Source organism: Pantherophis guttatus, chromosome 4 (genome assembly GCF_059756535.1).
Source record: "Pantherophis guttatus breed Tessera chromosome 4, ASM5975653v1, whole genome shotgun sequence".
Taxonomy (NCBI): domain Eukaryota; kingdom Metazoa; phylum Chordata; class Lepidosauria; order Squamata; family Colubridae; genus Pantherophis; species Pantherophis guttatus.
Window position 1 is genome coordinate 95,149,874 of NC_142066.1, and position 23,328 is coordinate 95,173,201.

Genomic DNA, 23,328 nt, shown 5'->3' on the forward strand with positions numbered 1-23,328 from the left:
AGGCGCCCATTGCATATTACTCTCGCACTCTGTCCAGTGCAGAATGAAATTACAGCCAGCTGGACAGGCAGGCCTTAGCGGCTGTGGTGGGGGTCAAAAAATTTCACAAATATTTGTTTGGCCGGATTTTTGAACTTATAATGGATCATCAGCCATTGTTGGGGCTTTTGGCTGGTGACAAACCAACCCTGGCCACTCTCTCCCCCTGGATGACCAGGTGGTCTATTTTCTTGGCCGCTTATTTGTATAGACTAATCCACTGACTGGGCCGGACTGTAGGCCATGCTGATGTCCTCAGCCGATGCCCCTTGCCTGATCTGTTGGAAAACCCGACTCCGGAAGTCCCTGTATTGTTGATCGATGTTGTATCCCTGGGGCCCTTCTCATCTGGCGAGGTGGCAAGGGCATCTGCCAAAGACACTGTTTTACGAACTGTTATGGGCTGGGTCATGAGGGGTTGGCCAACTAAGGTGGACAGTGGGGATTTTCAAGTGTTCTTTAACAAGAAGAATGAGTTGTCTATGCTGGGGGGCTGTTTATTGTGGGGTGATAGGGTGGTTATCCCCTCGCGGTTAAGGCATCGGGTGTTGGAATTGCTACATGAGGGGCACCCTAGTATAGTCAGAATGAAGAGTCTGGCTCGGAGTTATGTGTGGTGGCCACAACTCGACCAAGACATCACTGAGTGGGTAGAGAAATGCAGGCCTTGCCAGGAGTTCCGCCCGGATCCCCCTGTAGCTCCCGTTAGAGAGTGGAAAAAACCTAAGGGACCATGGGGGAGGATTCATATTGATTTTTCAGGGCCTTTCCACGGCCAGAATTTTCTAATAATTGTCGATGCCTTTTCCAAATGGCTGGAAATAGCCTTAATGCCATCAACCACTTCCGAGGCGGTAATCAAGGTCCTCAGGAAGCTATTCGCTACCCATGGGTTACCAGACACCCTGGTATCAGATAATGGGCCCCAATTCACGGCAACTCAGTTTGAAAGCTACCTGGCCGAGTTAGGAATTAGGCACGCATTATCTGCCCCGTTCCACCCGGCTTCTAATGGCCTTGTAGAGAGATTCATACGAAAGACCAAAGAAGCCCTTTCACAACTCGATGCGGGGGACTGGCAAGCCAGGATTGATCAATTCCTAGCAATACAGCATGCAACCCCATGCACTGCCACAGGGCGCAGTCCAGCAGAACTGTTAATGGGTCGGAAGCTTAGGTGTACTCTCGATCGCTTACATCCGAACTATTCCCAAGAGAACTTCAAGGGGGAAGAGGGAGGATTAAGACAATTCCAAATTGGGACCCCGGTATTCGCTAGGAATTACACTAGCGGTCCACTATGGATAGGGGGAATTATTGTTGGAATCACCGGCCCGAAATCTTACACAGTGGACATAGGGCAGGGTAAAATTTGGAGAGGGCATATAGATCAATTGCGTAGAATTGTGAAGCCTGTGAAAGTCCTGAGATTGTCAAACCTAACTTCCAAAGTTTCCCCGAAACAGCTATCTCAAGCCCGAATAAACCGGATTACTTATCAGGTAAGCCTGGGCTCCAGCGCTGCCCCAATGAGTTGACACTCCCAGCCGGGGATGTCCACACCTCTGGAGAAATCCAGGAGGTTCCATTGGTGGAGCCAGGAGAGACGGAAGGTCCCTCTGACCGGCTCGACGCCTCACCAACAACTGAACTGCACAGGTCAACCAGAGTGAAGTCACGCCCTGGTCACCTGCATGATTTTGTATGTAAATATGTAAATAGATAGGATAAGTGCCTTCTGGGAATGGAGGGGTGTTATGTATGTATCTATTTTGTGCGGGAAATTCAAATGCTAGAATGCTTGGGATTGGTTAACGGTTATTTCTGAACTGTATATAAGAAGGGCTGCTGCCTGTGTTTCTTTGCTGAAGTCTCACCCTGAATTAAAGAGCTGTTGTCATTAGCTTGCTTGTGCCTCTCGTTATTCCCGCGCTACAACACTTATAATGCTCAACTGCTTAATATACTATAATTTTAAGATTAGAGAATTAATATTAATGTGAATGAGGTTGTAAATGCTGAAGGTTATTGCACAGAGATATTTGTACCCAGATGACACACTGTTTAAGGAAAGATGGAATGTTTATATTTTGAAAAATAAAAAATAAAACTTTTTAAAAAGCTATAAATTTATACTTTACAGTCTTTATAGTTTCCAATTTACACCTTCCCCGATGTCCAAATTTTAAAGTCTTATTTTTATTTTCTTCTTTTTCAATCCCCCCCCCACTTTCTATCACTTTTCTTCTTTTGCCTTGTAGGATAATCTATCAAATGATGTTAGTAAATCAAATCCAGCTTGGCCCCCAGTTTCCTCAAATCTTTCAAATACACCTTTCAATGAACAGTTCAATAAAGTTTTAGTATTTATAGTTTGCCTTAAAAATCTTCAAACAGTTCAGTAGATATTTCCAAGCCTCCAAATCGCCTACTAAGATAAAGTCAAGGTCAAATAGCTTTCCAGGTGTTGTTTGTTTTCTCTCTTTTCATCACTTTCACTCAGATTTCCCATGTTGCAGTAATCTTCTTCCTCCAGGAGATGGCTCCCCTGCTCCCAATTCCAGCATTCAACATTGGCAACACTTGAGCAGTTTTGAGCAGTTACAAATACAAATACAGGAAAGGATGGGATCTTGAATTATTTAGACCAAAGCTATTGGTCCGACTGTTACAAGGCTTCATTAACAGATTAATTGGTTACTATGGCCTGTCATTAGCAAATGCTAATTTAATCAGTGATCAGCAGTGAAAATCAATTACTTCAGTAGCAGTTGTGTATGGAATAAAGCAGTGTGAGGCTTTTTTTAAAAAGCAGGAAATTCAGTAAGTCTGGAAATAAATGAAAGAACAATTATATCCCATTATGAGTTTGTTAGTGTGTTACTCTCATGGCTGTCATAGTGAAGGAATGTACTGATTGTGACTGTGACTATCTATGGAAATTTATACTTCGACAAATATGGAGATCACCATTCTTGGCCAGCAAGTCTGCATGTCTTAAATACATTTTTTAAAAACCCCTCTAAACATATATCATATGGTGACAATGATAATTGAGATTGTTGAACAGCTTTGTACATTTTTTTCTTCACTGAATTGTTATCATAAGGACACAGTAGGGAGATGTCTGTGCTGGAGAATGTAGAAGCTGAAATATGTTGCTAAGGAAAGGATGAAAATATCTCTGCACTACGGTGAGAAGAAATTTGTAGTACAACAAATACCAAAAGAGAGCTATGTAAACTATAGCTGGATGACAAGAGAATTAGTGAACATAATTGGATGGTGCGTCCAAAGAATAAGACCTGACCCATTGGTGGCCACCTTGAACATAGTAGCACTATAGCATCAGATTTTCCTCTCATTTGCAAAATTGTAAATGAATCCGATTTGACAGTGCTACGCAATGCATATTTATTTCATCTTATCTCCTGTTATGTTGCTTTGTCATGGCAGGGGTTGTTCCTAGAAGGAATGAATGAAGAATTTTGGCAGTAGTGATATAAGAGGGTGCTAGAGGGGGATGATCATTTTATTATTTCCTATTACTGGTATGAAATAAAAGATAATAGTAAACCACTCCTATATTTTATAAAGAAAAGCATATAAATAGACAACTTTTTTTCTTTGCCTATTTGTAATCCTTTACTTCAGGGTGGAGTCAGGGTGACTGAATGGAGTTGAGTGTTTATAGGTTAGATGCCCTTCCTGTCGCCTAGGCAGAGTTCGCAGCAGATATTTTTTCTTTGCGCCCTGAAAGAGAAATAACTATTACTACCTAGGATTGGAACTCTCAACCTTCTGAGTGAGAGGCAAGTGTCTTCACCTCTAGGCCACTGTGCTGCTTGATATAGATAGATAAAATAATTGATAAATATAGTGCTGGATGAAGGACCTAAATTTCCACCCACTTTTAGGGGGGGAAAGGTGCGTCTTATACTCCGAAAAATATGGAGTTTTATGTTTCCAACCTTTCCAGCTCCATGGATTGGCAGTAGCAGCAGCAGCGACAGTGGTGGGAGGGAAGAGGGATGGTATTGCATGTGCATATGCCATTTGTACAAATGGAACTTTGTGCACTCACCCGCTGCTTGCACAGCCTGGTTTCCAACAGGCCAGAGGCCAGTACTGGGCCACAGACTGGGGTTTGGGGACCCTTACAATACAAGAAGAGCACCTCCCTTAAAAGTCCTTGTTCGGGGTTGCCATTACATTCTTCTCAGGAAATTAAGTCTTCCATCCTAAACCAATGATTTATAAATGGAATCACAGTCAGATTAATCAATTATGGGTAAAATGCAGTAGAATCTGGAATTTCTCTTTTCAGTCCCTTATGTCAATTATTTTAAGGTATGCTGGATTTAGAGCAGGACCAGTACTGGGCTGTGCAAACAAGCAAAGCCCTATCCACGGAATGCAGGCAGCATGTGAAACTTTGCCTCCTCCAGTACATGGAAAAACATCTCTCCTTGGAACCGGTCTCTGGTTCCCAAAAGGTTGTGAGCTACTGGTTTAGAGAACTGGCTGCCCCAAAATCACTCAAAGAGTTTTCATGGTTGAGGGTGAACTTGAATCTCAAATTTCCTGATTCTAAATTATGTCCCATTGGTTTGAAAGGCTATGGGTTTTGGAACAACCTAACTGGGAGTAGCCTCTTTGAATTCAGTAGAACCAATTTCCAAGTATAAAGATAGAGAATTAAACAGATTTCAAGAGTCTCCAACTTTCAAGTAAATTCACAGTATGGTATTCAGAATGTGAGCCAAAAACAAATCTGAAAAAAAAAAAGCATTGAGCAATTACAGCAATGATTAGAGTGCCAGAGATACTGAAATAACACATACTTGATTATATCTAATATTAATACAAAAATGTTAAAATGAAAATATAATTCAGGACAAATTCAAGTCTTCATTGATTTCTTCCTTATCCTGTATGGGATAAGGGGGCGGGGGGGGGGGGACCTGAGAGACAGAAACAATTGAAGTTTCTCAAGCGGCATTTTAATCTGAAAACTTTAATAAGCCTGAGAAATACTTTAATTTCATGTTAGAGGTATAGATCTCATCACATGAGATCAAGGATTGGTAGCATTTCTCTTTATTTGAGAGAGAATAAAAAAAGTCAAGACTGAAGACAGATGATCTGAGCTACATCCCCGATTCCTCCCCAAATTCCCTCTTGATTTCTCCATTGGCCTGTGATGAAATGGTTATAATAGAAGAGCATAGCTTCAACAGCCAGAGCTGTAATGGAAATTAATTTGACATACAAGTATTGTGCAGGAGGTATTTGTAAAGTTGAAAACCAGGTGAGAAATTCTTACTAGGTATGAATCTTTGGAAATGCTATTACAGCATCCACCTAATAGAATATTTCTACCTAATAGAATATTTCTGGTGGGGAATTTTAGATTCATCAGTGGTTTATGGTTCTGAATTAGTATGAAAGGAGTTAAGAGGTTTCAATGAAAAGTGAGAAGACAGCAGACTTCAAAAGGTCATGGATGCCTACATTTGTTGCAAAGCAAAGGAGGAGGAAGATGGTTTTTCTGTTTTTAATTTACTATAGGAGGAACAGAAGTCCCAAAATGGTTTGTCATCATGTGAACAAAACAGCAGCATATTTCATGTAACCATAGTTTAACCTAGTTAACTAAACTATGTAGCTTACTACATAGTAATAACATAGTATTACTATTCAGTCCTGCCTCTAGATCAGGGGTCCTCAAACTTTTTAAACAGGGGGCCAATTCACAGTCCCTTAAATTGTTGGGGGGGGGGCGGACTACAATTTGATCTGCCTAATGACTGGGTGGGTGGGTGTGGCTAGGTGGTCATGTGACTTGGTGGGTGTGGCTAGGTGGGCTTGTGACTGGGTGAGCATGACCAATTTAGCAGTCCATTTTGCCTGTGTCCTTCCTAAGCTGTACTTGTTCAACTGAAGGCATCTATTTATTTAATAAGACTCCCCTTCCTGAAGGGAAAAAGAGCACAAACTTTCTTGCCACTTGCCTAACTTCATTACAACAGCAGCTTCAGGTTCCTTAAAATAGGCCATTAAAAAAAGAATAAAACAAACAGGATTTCCTTCAAAATAACTCCTGATCATGTTTCAGAAGACCACACAATAAACCAGACTGAGAACTGCACCAATTAAGACTGTAACTAAAACTCCCAAGATTTGGTATAGAAAACTACTCTAAAGCCATTAGCATTGCATTTCTCTGAATGCACTCAGTGGTGGGATTCAATTTTTTTAACAACCGGTTCTGTGGGCGTGGTTTAGTTGGGGGTGTAGCTTGGTGGTCATGTGCATAGGGACTACTCAGAGGGCTGAAAAAAGTCATTTCTGACTGGTCCTCGCACTTATGACCGTCCTCACATTTATGCCCGTTGCGGCATTCTTAACAACCGTGTCAGTCGTTTCACCACTACTTCTCTTCACCACGGTGACCAGATAGGGCATAAAACGTAAAATGTGAGGACAGTCGTAAGTTCAAGGACTGGTCAAAGTGCGAGGACCGGTCAAAAATAACTTTTTCAGCCTTCTGACTAGTCCATATGCACATAGGGACTATTCAAAGGGCTGAAAAAAGTCATTTCTGACTGGTCCTCACATTTTTGACCGGTCCTCGCACTTATGACTGGTCATCATTTATGCCCATTGCAGCATTCTTAACACAGTGTCACTCATTTCACAACTGCTTCTCTTCACCATGGTGACAAGATAGGGCAAAAACGTAAAATATGAGGACAGTCGTAAATTCGAGGACTGGTCAAAAGTGCGAGGACCAGTCAAAAATAACTTTTTCAGCCCTCTGAGTAATCCATATGCACAAAAGGATACAGCAATAGAGAGGGATGAAGGAAGGGAAGGGAAATTAGAGTAGGAGTGAGGGTAAGAGAGGAAGGAAGAGAGGAGGAGAAGGAGAAAGGAAGAGGAAGTAGGGAGGAGAAGAAGAGGGGGGGAAGAGAAAGTAAGGAAAGAAAAGAGAGAGGTGGTAGGTTTGAGGAGAAAGATTGCTGTACAATAAAAAAGATGAAAGAGAAGAAAACCAATCCCAAACAAATATAAAGATATTAAGATAAAGAATGAATTGTTAAACTTTAAAGAATAAAAGAGAACAAATATGAATAAATAGCAAAAATTAGAAACACACATACAAACATACAATGTATTTTCTTTGAACAGAGTATTTGGCTAGTTCACAAATTTAAACAGTGTTTAGTCATTTCAATTAAATTTACAATTTCTATATTTCCTTTTTGCCATATTTATTCCTCATCTATTTTTAAAAAAAACCAATATTACCCTTCATCCTCATCTCTAATCTTAATCAAATTCAATTGTTCCCTTCTATTCTATATTATACCCCTTCCCATTGTCATCTATTTTTATATCCATCCTCACATTGGTTAATTATGTATTATTACAGTTGTTTAATATAAATGCAACATTTTAATATAAATCAATTAGTTAGATAACTATCTTTTTTGTATATTAATCAATATGAACATGAATATTCCAATTATTTCCATGCAATCCAATTTCTTACAAATCAATTAATTATATTTACCAATAATAATAAACCAAATAATTTCTCCCATATATTCCTCCAAACCACAACTTAACCATTTCTGCTTTCAACACAATATAAAATTAATAGTATCTCAATTATTACAATTCCCTAGTTAAATAGAGCTTTTTTTCTTTTGTGTTTTAAAATCTTGAACTCTCCTCTTTTCCTCTAAATTTCCCATTATTTGCACCTACCTTTTTTGGTGAGGAAAAAAAAAAAGAAATCTGTTTGCCTACTTTTCCAACGTTGCAGCAAACAGCAAAGCCAACAGCCTGCTTTACTTTCAGTTTCCTTTTTCAGCATAGCTAGGGGGAAAAAAATCTGCTCCAGCACTCTTTGCAAGCAAGCAGCAGAGCCCTGAGCAAAACAGCTGAGAGCAAATCAGCTGAGAGTTGGGAGGCCGATCTAATCAACGGGCTAATTAGCCTATGCTGAAGCTCCGCGAGCCAATAAAATGATAAAAAAACACCAAATTGTTTGTTAAATTGCTGGCTTGCCCACCCCTCGCCCACCAGAGGGGTGGGGGGTGCAGAGGGGTGGGGCAAGGGGCGGGGTGAGACAACAATTTAACAAACGGTTCAGCCGAACTGCCTAGAACCAGCAGAATCCCACCACTGAATGCACTATATACCTTTATGTAAATTGATTTCTGATGCATTTAACTCATGGAACATTACTACTTCCAGCAATATTAATCTGCATTTCTTATTTAAAACAAACAGATTTCAAATTATATAAACCCTATTGAGATTTTCTGTAGGCAGACAAACACAAACCCCACCGATTTGCTTTCTCTCTCACACACAAACACCCAATCTGCTTTGAAAGGTAAATATTATATATAAAGGAAATGTTACAGGAACAGAAGCATCCAGTAATCCCATTAAATTTAAAGTTCTTAAGGACAGGCAATATCTTAAAGCTGATTAAATCTAAAAGAGGCCAAATCAGGAGGACTGACCAGAAAGTGACTCCCTGATAACTAAGGATAGGTCCTCCTCAAATTTCATTTAGAATTGGAGGGGTGACAGAGAAGAAAAGCTTTTAAGTTAAATAGAATTACTCTGGTAATTACACAGCTATACAATTTAGGTCCCTGAACACAGGCAATGAAACAAACAAAGAAAGAAAGAAAAAACCCTCCTCCAGTCTCCACCTCTCCCACCTCTTTTTCTTCCAAAGGAAAAAGCCCCCAGCCCAGAAACGATGCTCCCAGAGCTGGAGAGCTGCACTGTTAAGCAAGGAAAAAGAGGAAGAAAAATTTCGCGACTATTTTTTTTAGTCAAGTTTTTTCATTTTTTTTAAATATACATCAATATTATTATGTGGACAGTGTGGCATCTGGGTGTCCTTCATTTAAATACAAAAATAATATTGATAATTTAATAATGATAATTTCTACATTAATCAATCTTACATAGTTCTGATGTTATTATATATATTTATGTCAGCACATAATTCTTCATTATTCAATTATTCAATATTTGCTACACCCTTCTAATAGTGATAGTTGTTGTTGAGCATACCAAATAACATAAATCTAATCTTAACCTCTATCTTACACTCTGAGTATGTATATATAAGAATATGTATAATAATATTCCCCCTATTCCTAACCTCTTATCTATTCCAATTCTCAATACAGCCAATCTTGATTAATAACAAAAAGAATCCTTCCTAACCATCATCTCTCACCCTCTTAGGAGTAACCTGCTTTCCATATTTCTCCCTTAAATCCTCATCTACATCTTTCATATTCCATCCAACCATTGTTTCCATCTTCACTATTTTTACTGCCAATTCTCTCTACCAGTAACCAGTATCTCTGTGTTTGCCAAACCCGCTATCTTTTCCCCAGAGATATCTTTTGGTTTGTTCGATTCCATTTTTCTACCTCCTAATATAAATTCTCCCAATTTTTTTATCATCCAACTTATCTCCTCCTTCTTTTCTTCTTGTTTAACTTGTTGTGTGGCCTGTTCTATACCTTCTAAACTTCCAATTGTCCCCCTTGATTCCTGGGTTTTATTTTCTTGTTCTATTTGTTGCGTAGACTGTTCTATACCCTCTACGCTTCCCGTTATTCATCTTGGTTCCTGGATTTTATTTTCTTGATTCATTATTCCTTGTTGCGAATCTTCTGTCTCCCCAGTAATGTCATATAATAAATCTTTTATCTCCCTGGAATTTCTCATCATCATGGCATAAATATTTTGGATCATCCACACAGTTTCTTGTTGGAGTGTCTCCAATTCTTCCTGCTGAGCCATCTTGTCTTGTTTTAAATAGTCCAGATATTACTAAATATTCAGTCAATTGCCACTACTCAAAAGTTATCTTCCTTTTTAACTTCCCATAGTCAGCAAATTGATTTTCTGTAGACTAAGACAACAGCTTCCTAGGACACACTATCTACCAGAAGAAAACACACACAAACCGCTATCTGCACGCACTCTCACACCACCACCCTGCCCAGATCAACTCTGTAGCCAAGACACTCATTTCCAGAACAAAACGCTTAGCTGACGAACAACACCTAAAAACCGAACTACATACTCTCACTAACGTACTAACATCCAATGGATTCCAAAGAAATAAGATCACCAACCTAATCCAAAAAGAAACCCCCACTAAAATCCAAGACAGAGAACAAGAAAACGGCAAAGCCCTCCTCTCATACATAAAAGGCACCACAGACAGAATAAGCAAAATCCTCCACAAACATAACATCAAGACAGCATTCTGCACAAACCGAAAAATATCCACCATCCTAAGGAACCCCAAAGACAAAATTGAGTTAGAAAATCAAGGAGTATATGAAATCCCATGCACCGCCTGCCCCACCACATACATCGGACAAACCAATAGACGAATAAGTGCACGCATAGAAGAACACAAGAACTCAGTCAGAAAAGAGGAACCAACTTCTTCCCTGGTCCAACACTTTAAAGCCACAGGACATGATATTGACTTTAAAAAGACCAGAAATATCGCCAAAACTGAACACTTTAACAACAGAATAATCAGAGAAGCCATTGAGATAGAAAAACACCCACACAGCATGAACAAACGAGATGATACCTCCCGCCTACCAGCCATTTGGAAACCCGCCCTTATTGACAAACGAGTCCCTAACACGACGAATGACACCAGACCCGCACTCACGAGAGCCACACAGGATGTCACCACCACACATCCACGCAGAAAGCAGACTCAAACCCACACTGATAATGAGCCACGACCAAGGACCAGAAGCCAGACCGCAGCTGCATCATTAGCCACTTTAAACCCCTCCAATCCATACATGAAGCAGACTGACACCCACCATGAAGAGCTCGCACGGCCACAAACACGAAGCCAAACAACAACAACGCAGCTCACCAGCTCAAATCCCCCTGCAACTCAGACTAAGCTGAGCACAACCAAGCCCCCACCCAAACAGAACACACCCCCAGCCAATCAGAGCACAACCAACCCCCCATCCAATCAGAGCACAGCCAAGCCCCTAACCAATCAGAACACACCTCCACTCAATCAGAACACAGCCAAGTTCCCACCCAATCAGCTCACACCCCCACTAGCAGTTAAAAGGAAGAGACAGCTGCGATCTCACATTGCTCCTGGAAGCACGAAGCCGAGAACACCAGCCTGAAGATGACGAATGAGACTTCGTCGAAACGTCGCCAAGACACTTCCAATTTTACGTGGGAGAAGACCCGAATAACCAAAGACCTACATACAAACACCCGCGAAAACCTGAGAAAACATATATATATATATATATATATATATATATATATATATATATATATATATATATATATGTGTGTGTGTGTGTGTGTGTGTGTGTGTGTGTGTGTGTGTGTGTGTGTGTGTGTGTGTGTAGGTCTTTGGTTATTCGGGTTTTCTCTCGCGTAAAATTGGAGGTGTCTTGGCAACATTTCGACGAAGTCTCAGGCTGGTGTTTTTGGCTTCGTGCTTCTAGGAGCAATGTGTATGATTGCAGCTGTTTCTTCCTTTTAACTGCCAGTGGGGGTGTGAACTGATTGGGTGGGAGCTTGGCTGTGTTCTGATTGGCTGGAGGTGTGTTCTGATTGGTTGGGGGTTTTGCTGTGCTCTGATTGGATGGGGGGTTGGCTGTGCTCTGATTGGATGGGTGTGTGTTCTGTTTAGGTGGGGGCTTGGTTGTGCTCGGGTTAGTCTGAGTAGCAGGGGGATTTGAGCTGGTGAGCTGTGTTGCTGTTGTTTGGCTTCATGTTCGTGGCCGTGCCACCTCTTCATGGTGGGTGTCAGTCTGCTTCATGTATGGATTGGAGGGGTTTAAAGTGGCTAATGATGCAACTGTGGTCTGGCTTCTGGTCCGTGGTCGTGCCTCATCATCAGTATGGGTTTGAGTCTGCTTTCTGCGAGGATGTGTGGTGGTTACATCCTATGAGGCTCTTATGAGTGTGGGTCTGGTGTCATTCTTTGTGTTAGGGACTTGTTTGTCAATAAGGGCGGGTTTCCAAATGGCTGGTAGGCAGGAAGTATCGTCTTGTTTATTCATACTGTGTGGACGTTTTTCTAACTCGATGGCTTCATGTATGGATATCATGTCCTGTGGCATTGACTTTAAAAAAAACAGAACTATCGCCAAAACTGAACACTTTAACAACAGAATAATCAGAGAAGCCATTGAGAGGTCTGAAAGTGGTGATTTGAGATATCACCCAACTAAGGCAATACAAACATCTTGAGTTAGGTAGGAAAAACCCTGACTAGAAAAGTATTATACATATAAACCTACGAATAAAAGAACAAAATAAATATTTGGCCTTTACAGGGAGGAGTCATAAAATAAGGGTGTGGCTGGCTGAAGAGGCCTCATAAGGCCGAAATAGTACTATCCCAGTCTCCCTTAAGTCTCACAGCAGACAACACAAAATGTCTGATAAAGCCTGAAAGTGGTGATTTGAGATATCACCCAACTAAGGCAATACAAACATCTTGAGTTACGTAGGAAAAACCCTGACTAGAAAAGTATTATACATATAAACCTACGAATAAAAGAACAATATATATATTTTAATAAAACAAAAACAGTTGCAAAAATAGAACATCTCAATGGCAGGATAATCAGAGAAGCAATAGAAATGGAAAAAAGACCATATTGCATGAATAAACGGGATGACACTTCACGTCTGCCTACTATTTGGAAACCTGCTCTCATAGATAGACGAATCTTGACACCATATGTGGAACATGGACCAAACATTGCACAAAAAAATCCCAACCAAATCATATTCAAACCAGCCACAAAGATAAAGCCCTGCCACCTAGTGGAGAAAAACCGACCATACACCCGAAGCCAAGCCAATAAACACATACTGGGACTCCCAACCAATCAGAATGAAAAGGTGGAGCCATCCCAGAATACCAGCACCAGATTTGAAATTCCAACGTCAGTTAGTGCAAAATGACTACTGGCATAAGCCTGATGATGGCAGATGGGATTCTGCCGAAACGTCGCTTCTACCCTTTTAGGGATATATCACAATTACACGGGAAGAAACCCGAAATATTAACTACACACACACACACACACACACACACACACACACACACACACACACACACATATATATATATATATATATATTGTTCTTTTATTCGTATATAATTGTATTCGTATATAATTGTATTTATTCGTATATAATCGTATATATATATATATATATATATATATATATATATATATATATATTATAATTATAATTATAATTATAATTATAATTATAATTATTATTATTATTATTATTATTATTATTTAATCTTTAGTGAGATTCACAGCCTTTGAGGCTGGTTAATAGCTCAGCAACTCGAGTCCTAACCAAGGACCTACGAACTGTTAAGGTATCGTCGGAGGATGTAAGCTGTTCCGAGTAAGGTGTTTTTTTGTAGAGTCAAAATGTTCAAGTCTGATAAATTTAGAATTTCTAAATAGCGGGGTAGCCCTTTGGGTATTGCCCCAAGCGCTCCAGTAATAATTGGGACAACACACAATTTCTTTTTCCACAGTTGCTCAACTTTAATTTGCAAGTCCCGGTACTTTGTGATTTTTTCTTGCTGCTTATCTTCAATCCGTGCATCACCAGATATTGCAATGTCAATGAACCATACTTTTTTCTTTTCAACTATTGTTATGTCAGGTGTGTTGTGGACCAAGTGCCTGTCAGTCTGAATCCTGAAGTCTCACAAGATCTTGAGTTTCTCACTCTCTAAAACTTTCTCAACCTGATGTTCCCAGTGGTTTTTGCTATACTCAAATCCAAACTGCAGTCCAGGGTTTTTTCCAAGTAATTCCTTAAACCCACTCTTTAAATTGCTAGTTAATTCCAATGTTCAGAAGTTATTCCTTTAGATATCCTCCAGGCTTCCAAGATAAATCCTCTAATAACCATATATTAGAAAAGTATATAGTAGTAGATAATACAACAGATCTCCAAATGTACATTTTTCTTATCAGAATTTTTCAGGGTTATTTTATTATTCTAGGAGTAAGCATTCACCAGTATATGGTGCCGTCCATTTAAAATTCAATGCTAAGGCTCTTCTTCCAGTTAATTATTTCCAAATTGATTCAAAATAAATATCCAATTGTTCAATAAACAGTCAAATATCCAGCATTTTAAAATGCCTCTTTAAAGTCATGGCAATAAAAATTATATATCCAAGTTTCCTGTTTGGGTATAATTTTACTTTAATACTCTTTGGTCGCCACTTTCTAACATTCCAGAGAGCCCCTTCTTCCAGATTAATTTTCTTTTAGGGTCAAATCCTAGGTAAAATTTAAAAATCACGTCACCCAGTTCCGATCACTGACCATTCTCCCCACTCCTGCACAATCTTTGTTTCTTCGGTTGTCTCAACTCCATGGTAGCCATTTTGGCTGCCTCATCTTCGTCTTCAGTAAAGAGGAAACCCTGCATCAAGCAAGAGAGTCACCACTCTCCGCAGCCTACAGGGAGCTCCTCCTTTGTATGTCACTCCTAAAAAGTGATTTTAGTGCCCTGGGGGACCCTCCGATGAAGAGGATTCGGCGTGGGGATACAGAGTAACACTCCCCTGCACTGACCTCACTGCGAAGTGTAACCGGAAGTCTTAAGGAATTATCTATTTGATTCTTAGTATTTATTGTTACTGTCTTTTCAATGCTTTTTGTTTTCTTGTAACTTATTTTGATTTGTCTCCTCCACCACTCCTTCTAATTTCTCATCTGTCTTCTGAATATTATGTTCCTCTTTTCCCACCATTTGTTGAGGGTCTTCTATATTCTCTTCTTTATCTTTGAACAATCCCATCATCTCCTTATGATTCTTTGTCACATTTTCATAAAAATTTTTTTAACCATCACTAACATTTCTTCATACAACTTTATTATCTCCTGCTGAGTCATTTTGTATCAAATCAATATATTAAAAATTACTCAATATATCTCTAATATTCCAGTATCCCAATATCTAAAAACTCCAAAAAGTCAATTATTAATAAAATTTAATCAATCCCCAAATTATTCCTCCAAGTCCCCTTTCTAGTCCTTAAAAGCTATAAATTTATACTTTACAGTCTTATTTAGTCTTTATAGTTTCCAATTTACATCTTCCCCAAATTTTAGTCTTATTTTTATTTTCTTCTTTTTCTCCCCCCCCCCCCACTTTTCTATAGCTTTTCTTCTTTTGCCTCATAGGATGATCTATCAAATGATGTTAATAAATCAAATCCAGCTTGGCCCACCAGGTTTCCTCAAATCTTTCAAATCCACCTTTAAATGAACAGTTCAATAAAGTTTTAGTATTTATAGTTTGCCTTAAAAATCTTCAAACAGCTCAGTAGCCTCCAGATTGCCTACTAAGATAAAGTCAAGGTCAAACAGCTTTCTCTCTTGTTTGCTTTCTCTCTTTTCATCACTTTTCATCAAATTTCCCACATTGCAATAATCTTCTTCCTCTAGTAGATGGCTCCCTTGCTCCCAATTCCAGCATTCAACAAAGTGTAAGTCAAAACAGCTGACTGTTAACCATTCAGGGGATTACAGATAGAGTTTAGAAAAGCAATTTCTTCCAACAATCATTTTTCACAATGTTGTTTGACTTTTTCCAGGCTTTCTGTGTTTTAAAACATCCTTTAGATATTTCTTTTGCATCTGAGTCTTTAATTTTTAATCTTCCTCTTTAGTTTTTAGTCTTTAATCCTTCTCCATAAATCCAATTGCCACTTTTTTAACATTTAGAGATCATTTTTTTGGAACTTTTAACTTAGGTTAAACCTCTAAGGTAAAAGTTGGAAATTTTCTCACCCAGTTTCACTGCTCTGTCCACACACTGCTCCAGCACAAGATCTTAGTGTCCTGGTTGTCCCAGCTTGTGACTGACCAAAAATGGCCATTGTTCCTACTGCCATTCAGGAGAGCTTTCTTCAGATCAGTGAGGAAATTGCGGTTTCCTCATGATCGACAAATCACCTCTCCTTTCTTCACACCCTTCCAGGGTCGCTTGACCCCGCAGGGTCTCCTGGCAAGCAGTTGCTGGCTGCATTTCATGGAGCCCTGTGGAGGTCTGCTATTTTTCAGCCATTCCCGTCGTGACATCAACCAGAAGTCCCTTACTTGCATATTCTGAAACAACTATTACAGAACATAGGGTCTGTCAGCTTCAGCTTTGCCTGCTTCAGCTGCCATAAGAAACCGGGGGAGGGACCAGTTAAGGGGGTGAGGGGGGGGGAAGATTGCAGGAGGTGTCTTGCCAATGCAGGAGGTGTCTTTCCAATAAACAAAACTGAATCTCCAAAGGGGCCGGCTGACCAACTGCCCTACATTCCTGATGAATGACGTTGCCAGACGTGATTCCACCTGACCTTTGGGAGACCTTTGGATTGGATGATGGTCAATGGACACGGGGGGGGGAGAAGCTTACTAGATGCTATTTCGCGCATTTTGCTCACTTCCAGCTTTACCTGGGTTGCGATCATTTCATATTCAGTAAAAGTACTAATCTCTTTTAAAATATTGAGTTTGGGTTTTTCTTTCCTGGATATTGAAGGAAGCACACCTGACATTAAGCTGGAAGTCACATCCAGTCATCCCGGACAAAAACCGCGGGGACTGTAAATCCAAATTATGTCAGATCGAGAGAGTGACGGAGAACAAATGGGGGCAGCGAGTTCAACTGCAGCCGCCCTCCAAGTGGAGAAAGAGAATGCGGAATGGTTGGAAAAACTCTGATTAGAGCTGGAGGAAGCCAGATGGTCGAAAGGAGTGGGGAGGCTACCGGACTGGGGGGAGAACCCCCGGGGAGTGACTACTTCCAGACCCCATAAGAAAGAGGCAGTATGGATGCAGGAGCAAAAGGAATGTCTCATGATGGAACAAGCCTTGCAGCTTATTCGTGATGTGGAAGAAAGCAGAAAAAACCGTGAGTCTTTTGGGATTCCTGTGGAGAAGGGGGAGAAGGCCCCAGGGGGGAGCCAGAAGAGACAACCTGTGGGGGAGAGGAAGATTTTGAGGAAGAAACATCCCAGGCTTCGGCAGCTCAAGGGAGAGATGCAGCCGGCCAGAGAACCCCAGCCTTGCAGGCCCCCCTCGCAGACGTAAAAAGCCAAAAATTCCCCCCCTACCTGGGAAGTATGATGGAAATCCGAAAACATTGGGATTTTTCCTGACCCAAGTGTGGAACCACATGCAGGATTGGGGGGAGGACTATGTATCAGATGCTGCCAGAGTGAGCAGTGTCACGAACGCCTTAGAGGGAGTAGCCGCTGAGTGGATGGTGGTTCTCCACAATAACAACTCCCTCTTGCTGAGAAATTACAACCAGTTCATGGGGGCCCTTAGGAGGCGTTTTGAAGACCACTTAGCTGAACGAAAGGCGAGACTCGGGATGAAGAGCATCCAGCAGGGCCGGAGACCGTGGCAGAGTATATCCAAGAGTTCCGTGAACTGGCACCCTATATGACAGGCTGGTCAGAAATGGCTCTTTTGGAGAGTTTCAAGGATGGGTTGAATGAAGAGATATATCGAGACTGTAGAAGTATGGGGGTCCCCGAAGATTTGCAGAGATGGTACATAGTAGGTGAGGATGTGGAGATCGAACTGAGATGGAGCCAACTCTGAGGAGGGCGTATGGGGGACCAGTCATCTTCCTTCCACCGTAAGGGGGCACCAAAGATGGCTGGGGGGAAGGCCGAATTCAAACCCAAGTCAAAGCCCTTGACCTGTTTCAAATGTGGGAAGGAAGGACACCAGGCTGCCGAATGCTTCTCCAAGCCACTGCCAAAAGCTGCTGGGGCCGGGCCAAAGAAAGGTGACAAAATACCCGCCAAGACCCGCGGCACCGCCCTGAAAGGAGAAGTCATTGAGTTCACTCCCCGACACCAGGGTGAGTTGGGAACTCCGACCAATGATGATGACAGCGAGACGGACTCCGACTCCGACACCGACGATCGGGTGAGTCACACGGAAGAACCCTTGCTCATCCCCGTAGAAGTAAGGGTGCCATCCACAGGGGCCCATGCGCAAATGTTAGCCCTATTGGACTCGGGGTGCACTAGGTGCATAATTAGCCCCAAGGTGGTGGAGGAAATGGGTCTAAGACTAAAAACCTTAAAAAGACCCATTGCATTCTGTCAATTAGACAGGTCGATTGCAGGAGGGGGCCCAGCTAGTTTTATGACCGAACCCCTTGAATTGCAGTTGGGGAATCATGTAGAGAATCTCAGATTTATTGTGGCCCCTGGCATGGAGAGACCCCTCATTCTAGGACTGCCCTGGCTTCGAAAATGGAACCCATGGGTGAATTGGAAGACGAGGGTCCTGCGCATCTGCACGGCAGAACCAAATCCAGGGAAGGAAGGCCCCCCCTTGAGGGACAACATAAAACCAGAAAGGGCGGCAGTAGCCATTGACTATATTGAGGGAGAAGAGAAGATTCCAAAGGAATATTGGGATCTCAAGGAAGTCTTTAGCGAAAAGGCATCAGATGCTCTGCCTCCCCACAGGGCTACCAACTGCACCATTGAAATACTCCCTGGAGTGAAGCTTCCCAAACCAAAAATTTACCCCATGACACCTCGAGAATTGGGGGAATTGCGAAATTTTATTGACAAGAACCTAGAACTGGGATTCATCAAATGAGCCAAACCCAAGGTGGCGGCGCCAGTAATGTTCCGTGAAAAGAAAGATGGATCCTTTCATTTGGTGGTCGATTATAGAAATATCAATGCGATTTGCGTAGAAAATGTCTACCCCCTCCCACTTATGAAGGACATGTTAGCCCATTTAGGGAAGGGAAAAATTTTCACCAAACTTGATTTAAGAGAGGCATACTACTGAGTGAGAATAAAAGAGGGGGATGAATGGAAAACAGCATTTAATTGCCCACTGGGATGCTTCCAGTTCAGAGTGCTCCCTTTTGGACTACAGGGAGCCCCTGCTGTACTCATGCAGTTGATCAACAAAGTATTGCATGAGCACCTGTATAAGGGGGTGTTGGTCTACTTGGATGACATTCTGATCTATTCTGACAACATGGCCGACCACGTAAAATTGGTGCGGACGGTCTTGAAGAAACTCATAGCGGCTGAACTCTATGCCAAACTTTCTAAATGTGAATTCCACCAAGACAAAATCGACTATCTTGGATATCGTATATCGCATGAGGGAATAGAGATGGACCCTGAAAATGTTCGGGCAGTGTTAGAATGGGCCGCACCATGCACCCGTAAACAGTTACAGAGCTTCTTGGGGTTTGCTAACTTTTATAGACAATTTATCCCCTCGTTCGCGAAAATCGCACTACCAATTACAGACTTGCTAAAAACGAAAGGGGAAGTAAAGCCGAAACCCTCGAAACCACTAGAATGGACTATGGACTGTCAAGCCACTTTCAAAAAATTGAAATGGCTGTTTGTGGCTGAACCAGTGCTCAAACAGCCAGACATGGAACAACCTTTTGTAGTACAAGCTGACGCCAGTGACGTAGCTGTAGGAGCAATACTCTTGCAAAAGAATGAAAAGGGGGTATTACAACCCTGTGCCTACACGTCCCGTAAACTATCAGAAACGGAAAGGAGATGGGCCATATAGGAGAAGGAGGCTTTTGCAGTTAGATGGGCACTGTTAACATGGAGACAATTTTTAGAAGGAGCGAAGCACCCTTTCGAAGTTTGGACTGATCACAAGAATTTAGAGGCATTAAAAACACCACGCAAACTGTCACCAAAACAGGCTCATTGGGCCCAACATTTCAATCATTTCAATTTCACCCTCCGTTACCTTCCTGGTGGAAAGAACTTCATGGCGGACGCACTTTCCAGATTGCCTCAGTACAACAGCATCAAGAAGGAGGTGGTTCAACCTATGATCCCCTCGACACAATTGGCAACACCTGCTACTACCAGAGCGCAGGCAAAAACTGAGCCAGAACTCTCGGGGGATTTACTCAAAAAATTGCGAGAAGCACTAGAAATTGATGAGTGGTTTAAGAACCACTCGAATGAATGCACACTTCGTGACAGACTAGCTTGGATTGGATCGAAATTGTATGTTCCGACCCCATTAAGAATAACCGTATTGAAATATGCCTATGATGCCAAGGCCGCAGGACACTTTGCATTTGTTAAGACTCTACATCTTGTTAAGAGACAATTTTGGTGGCCTGCACTCAAAAAGGACATAGAGGCATATGTGGCTAGCTGTCCAGTATGTGCCTCGGCTAAAAGACCTCCAGGAAAACCCCCTGGATTACTGCAAGGTGTGGCTAGACCGAATGCCCCATGGAAAGAAATATCTATGGATTTTATTGTGGACTTACCAGAGAGTGAAGGCTGTCATTTGGGCAGTAACTGATTTGTTTTCCAAACAAGTACATTTCATCCCTTGCTCAAAGATCCCTTCAGCAAAAACCCTTGCAAAACTATTTATTCGGCAGATTTACCGACTACATGGAGCTCCAAAAAGAATAATTTCTGACAGGGGTGTGCAGTTATTTCCAGTTTCTGGAGGGAGTTTTTGAAGTTGATAGGCTCCGCCCAGGGGCTGAGTTCCAGTCACCACCCTCAAACAAATGGGGCCTGTGAAAGAACCAATGGGGTTCTAGAACAGTACCTGAGGTGTTACGTAAATTACCAGCAAGACAATTGGGTAGACTTGTTGCCATTTGCAGAAGTGGCATATAATAATTCCATACACAGTAGCACCTGTTTCACTCCTTTTAAGGTCGCATCGGGCCAAGATTTCGTACCCATTCCCGAGCTACCACAAGATGATCCCCAGAATCCCTCTTTGATAGATTGGATTGAACAATTAAAGAGCACATGGGCAGTAACTCGGAAGGCATTAGATGAGGCACACTGGGCCCATAAGGCACAAGCCAATAAGAAAAGGTCCCCAGCTCACATTTATAAAGTGGGTGATAAAGTCTATTTGTCTACTAAATACTTACAGACTACCCAGAAGTCAAAAAAGCTGGGCCCTAAGTATGTGGGACCATTTCGTGTGATTAGACTGATTAATCCAGTAACAGTTGAGGTGGATTTACCAAAAACGTTGAGACGTATACATCCTGTATTTCATGTTAATTTATTAAAACCTGAACACTCGTCTCCCCTAAGGACTGACCAAAGCACCCCTCCAGTTCCCATTCTCATAGAGGGGGAGCAACATTTTGAAGTTAAGGAAATCTTGGACTCTAGGAAACACCATGGTAAAGTCCAATATCTGATAGCCTGGAAACATTTCCCTTTGTCTCAGGCTGAATGGGTAAATAAACGGGATGTCCGAGCTCCCAAGAAAGTACAGCAATTCTATACCAAATACCCAGATAAACCATAATTCTTGTATATATTCTGTTTCTCTCTCTCCTTTCCTTCCTCTTATCTAGGAATAACGTCTCTTCTGCAAGAGGGGCCGAATGTCAGCCTCAGCTTTGCCTGCTTCAGCTGCCATAAGAAACGGGGGGAGGGACCAGTTAAGGGGGCGAGGGGGGGGGAAGATTGCAGGAGGTGTCTTGCCAATGCAGGAGGTGTCTTTCCAAGAAACGAAACTGAATCTCCAAAGGGGCCGGCTGACCAACTGCCCTACATTCCTGATGAATGATGTTGCCAGACGTGATTCCACCTGACCTTTGGGAGACCTTTGGATTGGATGATGGTCAATGGACACGGGGAGGGGGGAGAGAAGCTTACTAGATGCTATTTCGCGCGTTTTGCTCACTTCCAGCTTTACCTGGGTTGCGATCATTTCATATTCAGTAAAAGTACTAATCTCTTTTAAAATATTGAGTTTGGGTTTTTCTTTCCTGGATATTGAAGGAAGCACACCTGACAGGGTCCCTAATTCTTAAGGCAAATGTCTTTCCATAGTGACCAATTACATCCATATCTGGAAGAGAAAGCCAGGCACCCTGAGGCATTTGACCTCCATTGGCTCTCAATGCCATCAAGGTATCCAGCACCCACTTGCCCCATTCTACCCTCTAACGATCTAACCCATAAACATAGACAGACAAATTCACACTAACATTCTTAGGAACCTCCTCCCAGATGCTCTTACCACTGGTTGGGGTTTCCCTTCCTATTTATTTCACCCAGCCAACCCCTCCTCATACTCTTAACGCAAGGAGAAAAATATAAACAAAGCATTTAACCAACAGACACAGTCAGGAAAAGTGAAATCATAGCTCTGTCTTGGGAGCTACCAAATAGAAAGGCTGTGCAAGCAGAAAAATCTATAGTAGACAGCTGCTCCACTGTTATTCTTACCTACCCAACCAATTTGTAAAATTTGTAATTTTTAAAGATCAGTTTCCTGTGACAGGAGTTACAACTGCAGGGTCAAAGAGCTGCCTTGCTGCACATCTAGTACAGCATAATTTTTTGTACTTTAACACATCAATCTTTACAATATACCTTCTAGCTAAGAATCAATAAAGTCAAACCAATTTCCTTAATATGCCATCTTGAAGAGATTATGGAAGAGGTGGGGAGGAAGAGCTTCTCTTAGGTTGAACAACTAGCCTAATGGTGTGACTGGAACAATCTGGAACTGAGCATACTCAAAACTGTAGAAATGGTGGTAGACATTAGGAGAAACCCTCCCATATGATCACCTTTTACAATACTAAAGAACACAGTATCAACAGTAGAGATCTTCAAATTTCTAGATTCTATCATATCTCAAGACCTAAAATGGACACCTAACATCAAAAACATCATCAAAAAAGCACAACAAAGAATGTTCTTTCTGTGCCAACTCAGGAAGCTCAAACTGCCTAAGGAGCTGCTGATACAGTTCTACAGAAGAACTATTGAGTCTGTCATCTGCACCTCTATAATTGTCTGGTTTGGTTCTGCAACCCAACAAGACAGACACAGATTACTGCAGCGTGCTCTACATGGGGCTACCCTTGAAAAGTGTTCGGAGACTACAGTTGGTCCAGAATGCAGCCACGCGAACTATCGTGGGTGTACCTAAATACACCCACATTACACCAATTCTCCGCGAGCTGCACTAGCTCCCTATTGGTGTGTGGGCACAATTCAAGGTGTTAGTTATTACCTTTAAAGCCCTACATGGCTCAGGGCCAGGTTATCTTTGAGACCACCTTCTACCACATAGCTCCCAATGACCGGTAAGATCCCACAGAGTTGGTCTCCTCCGGGTCCCGTCAGCTAAA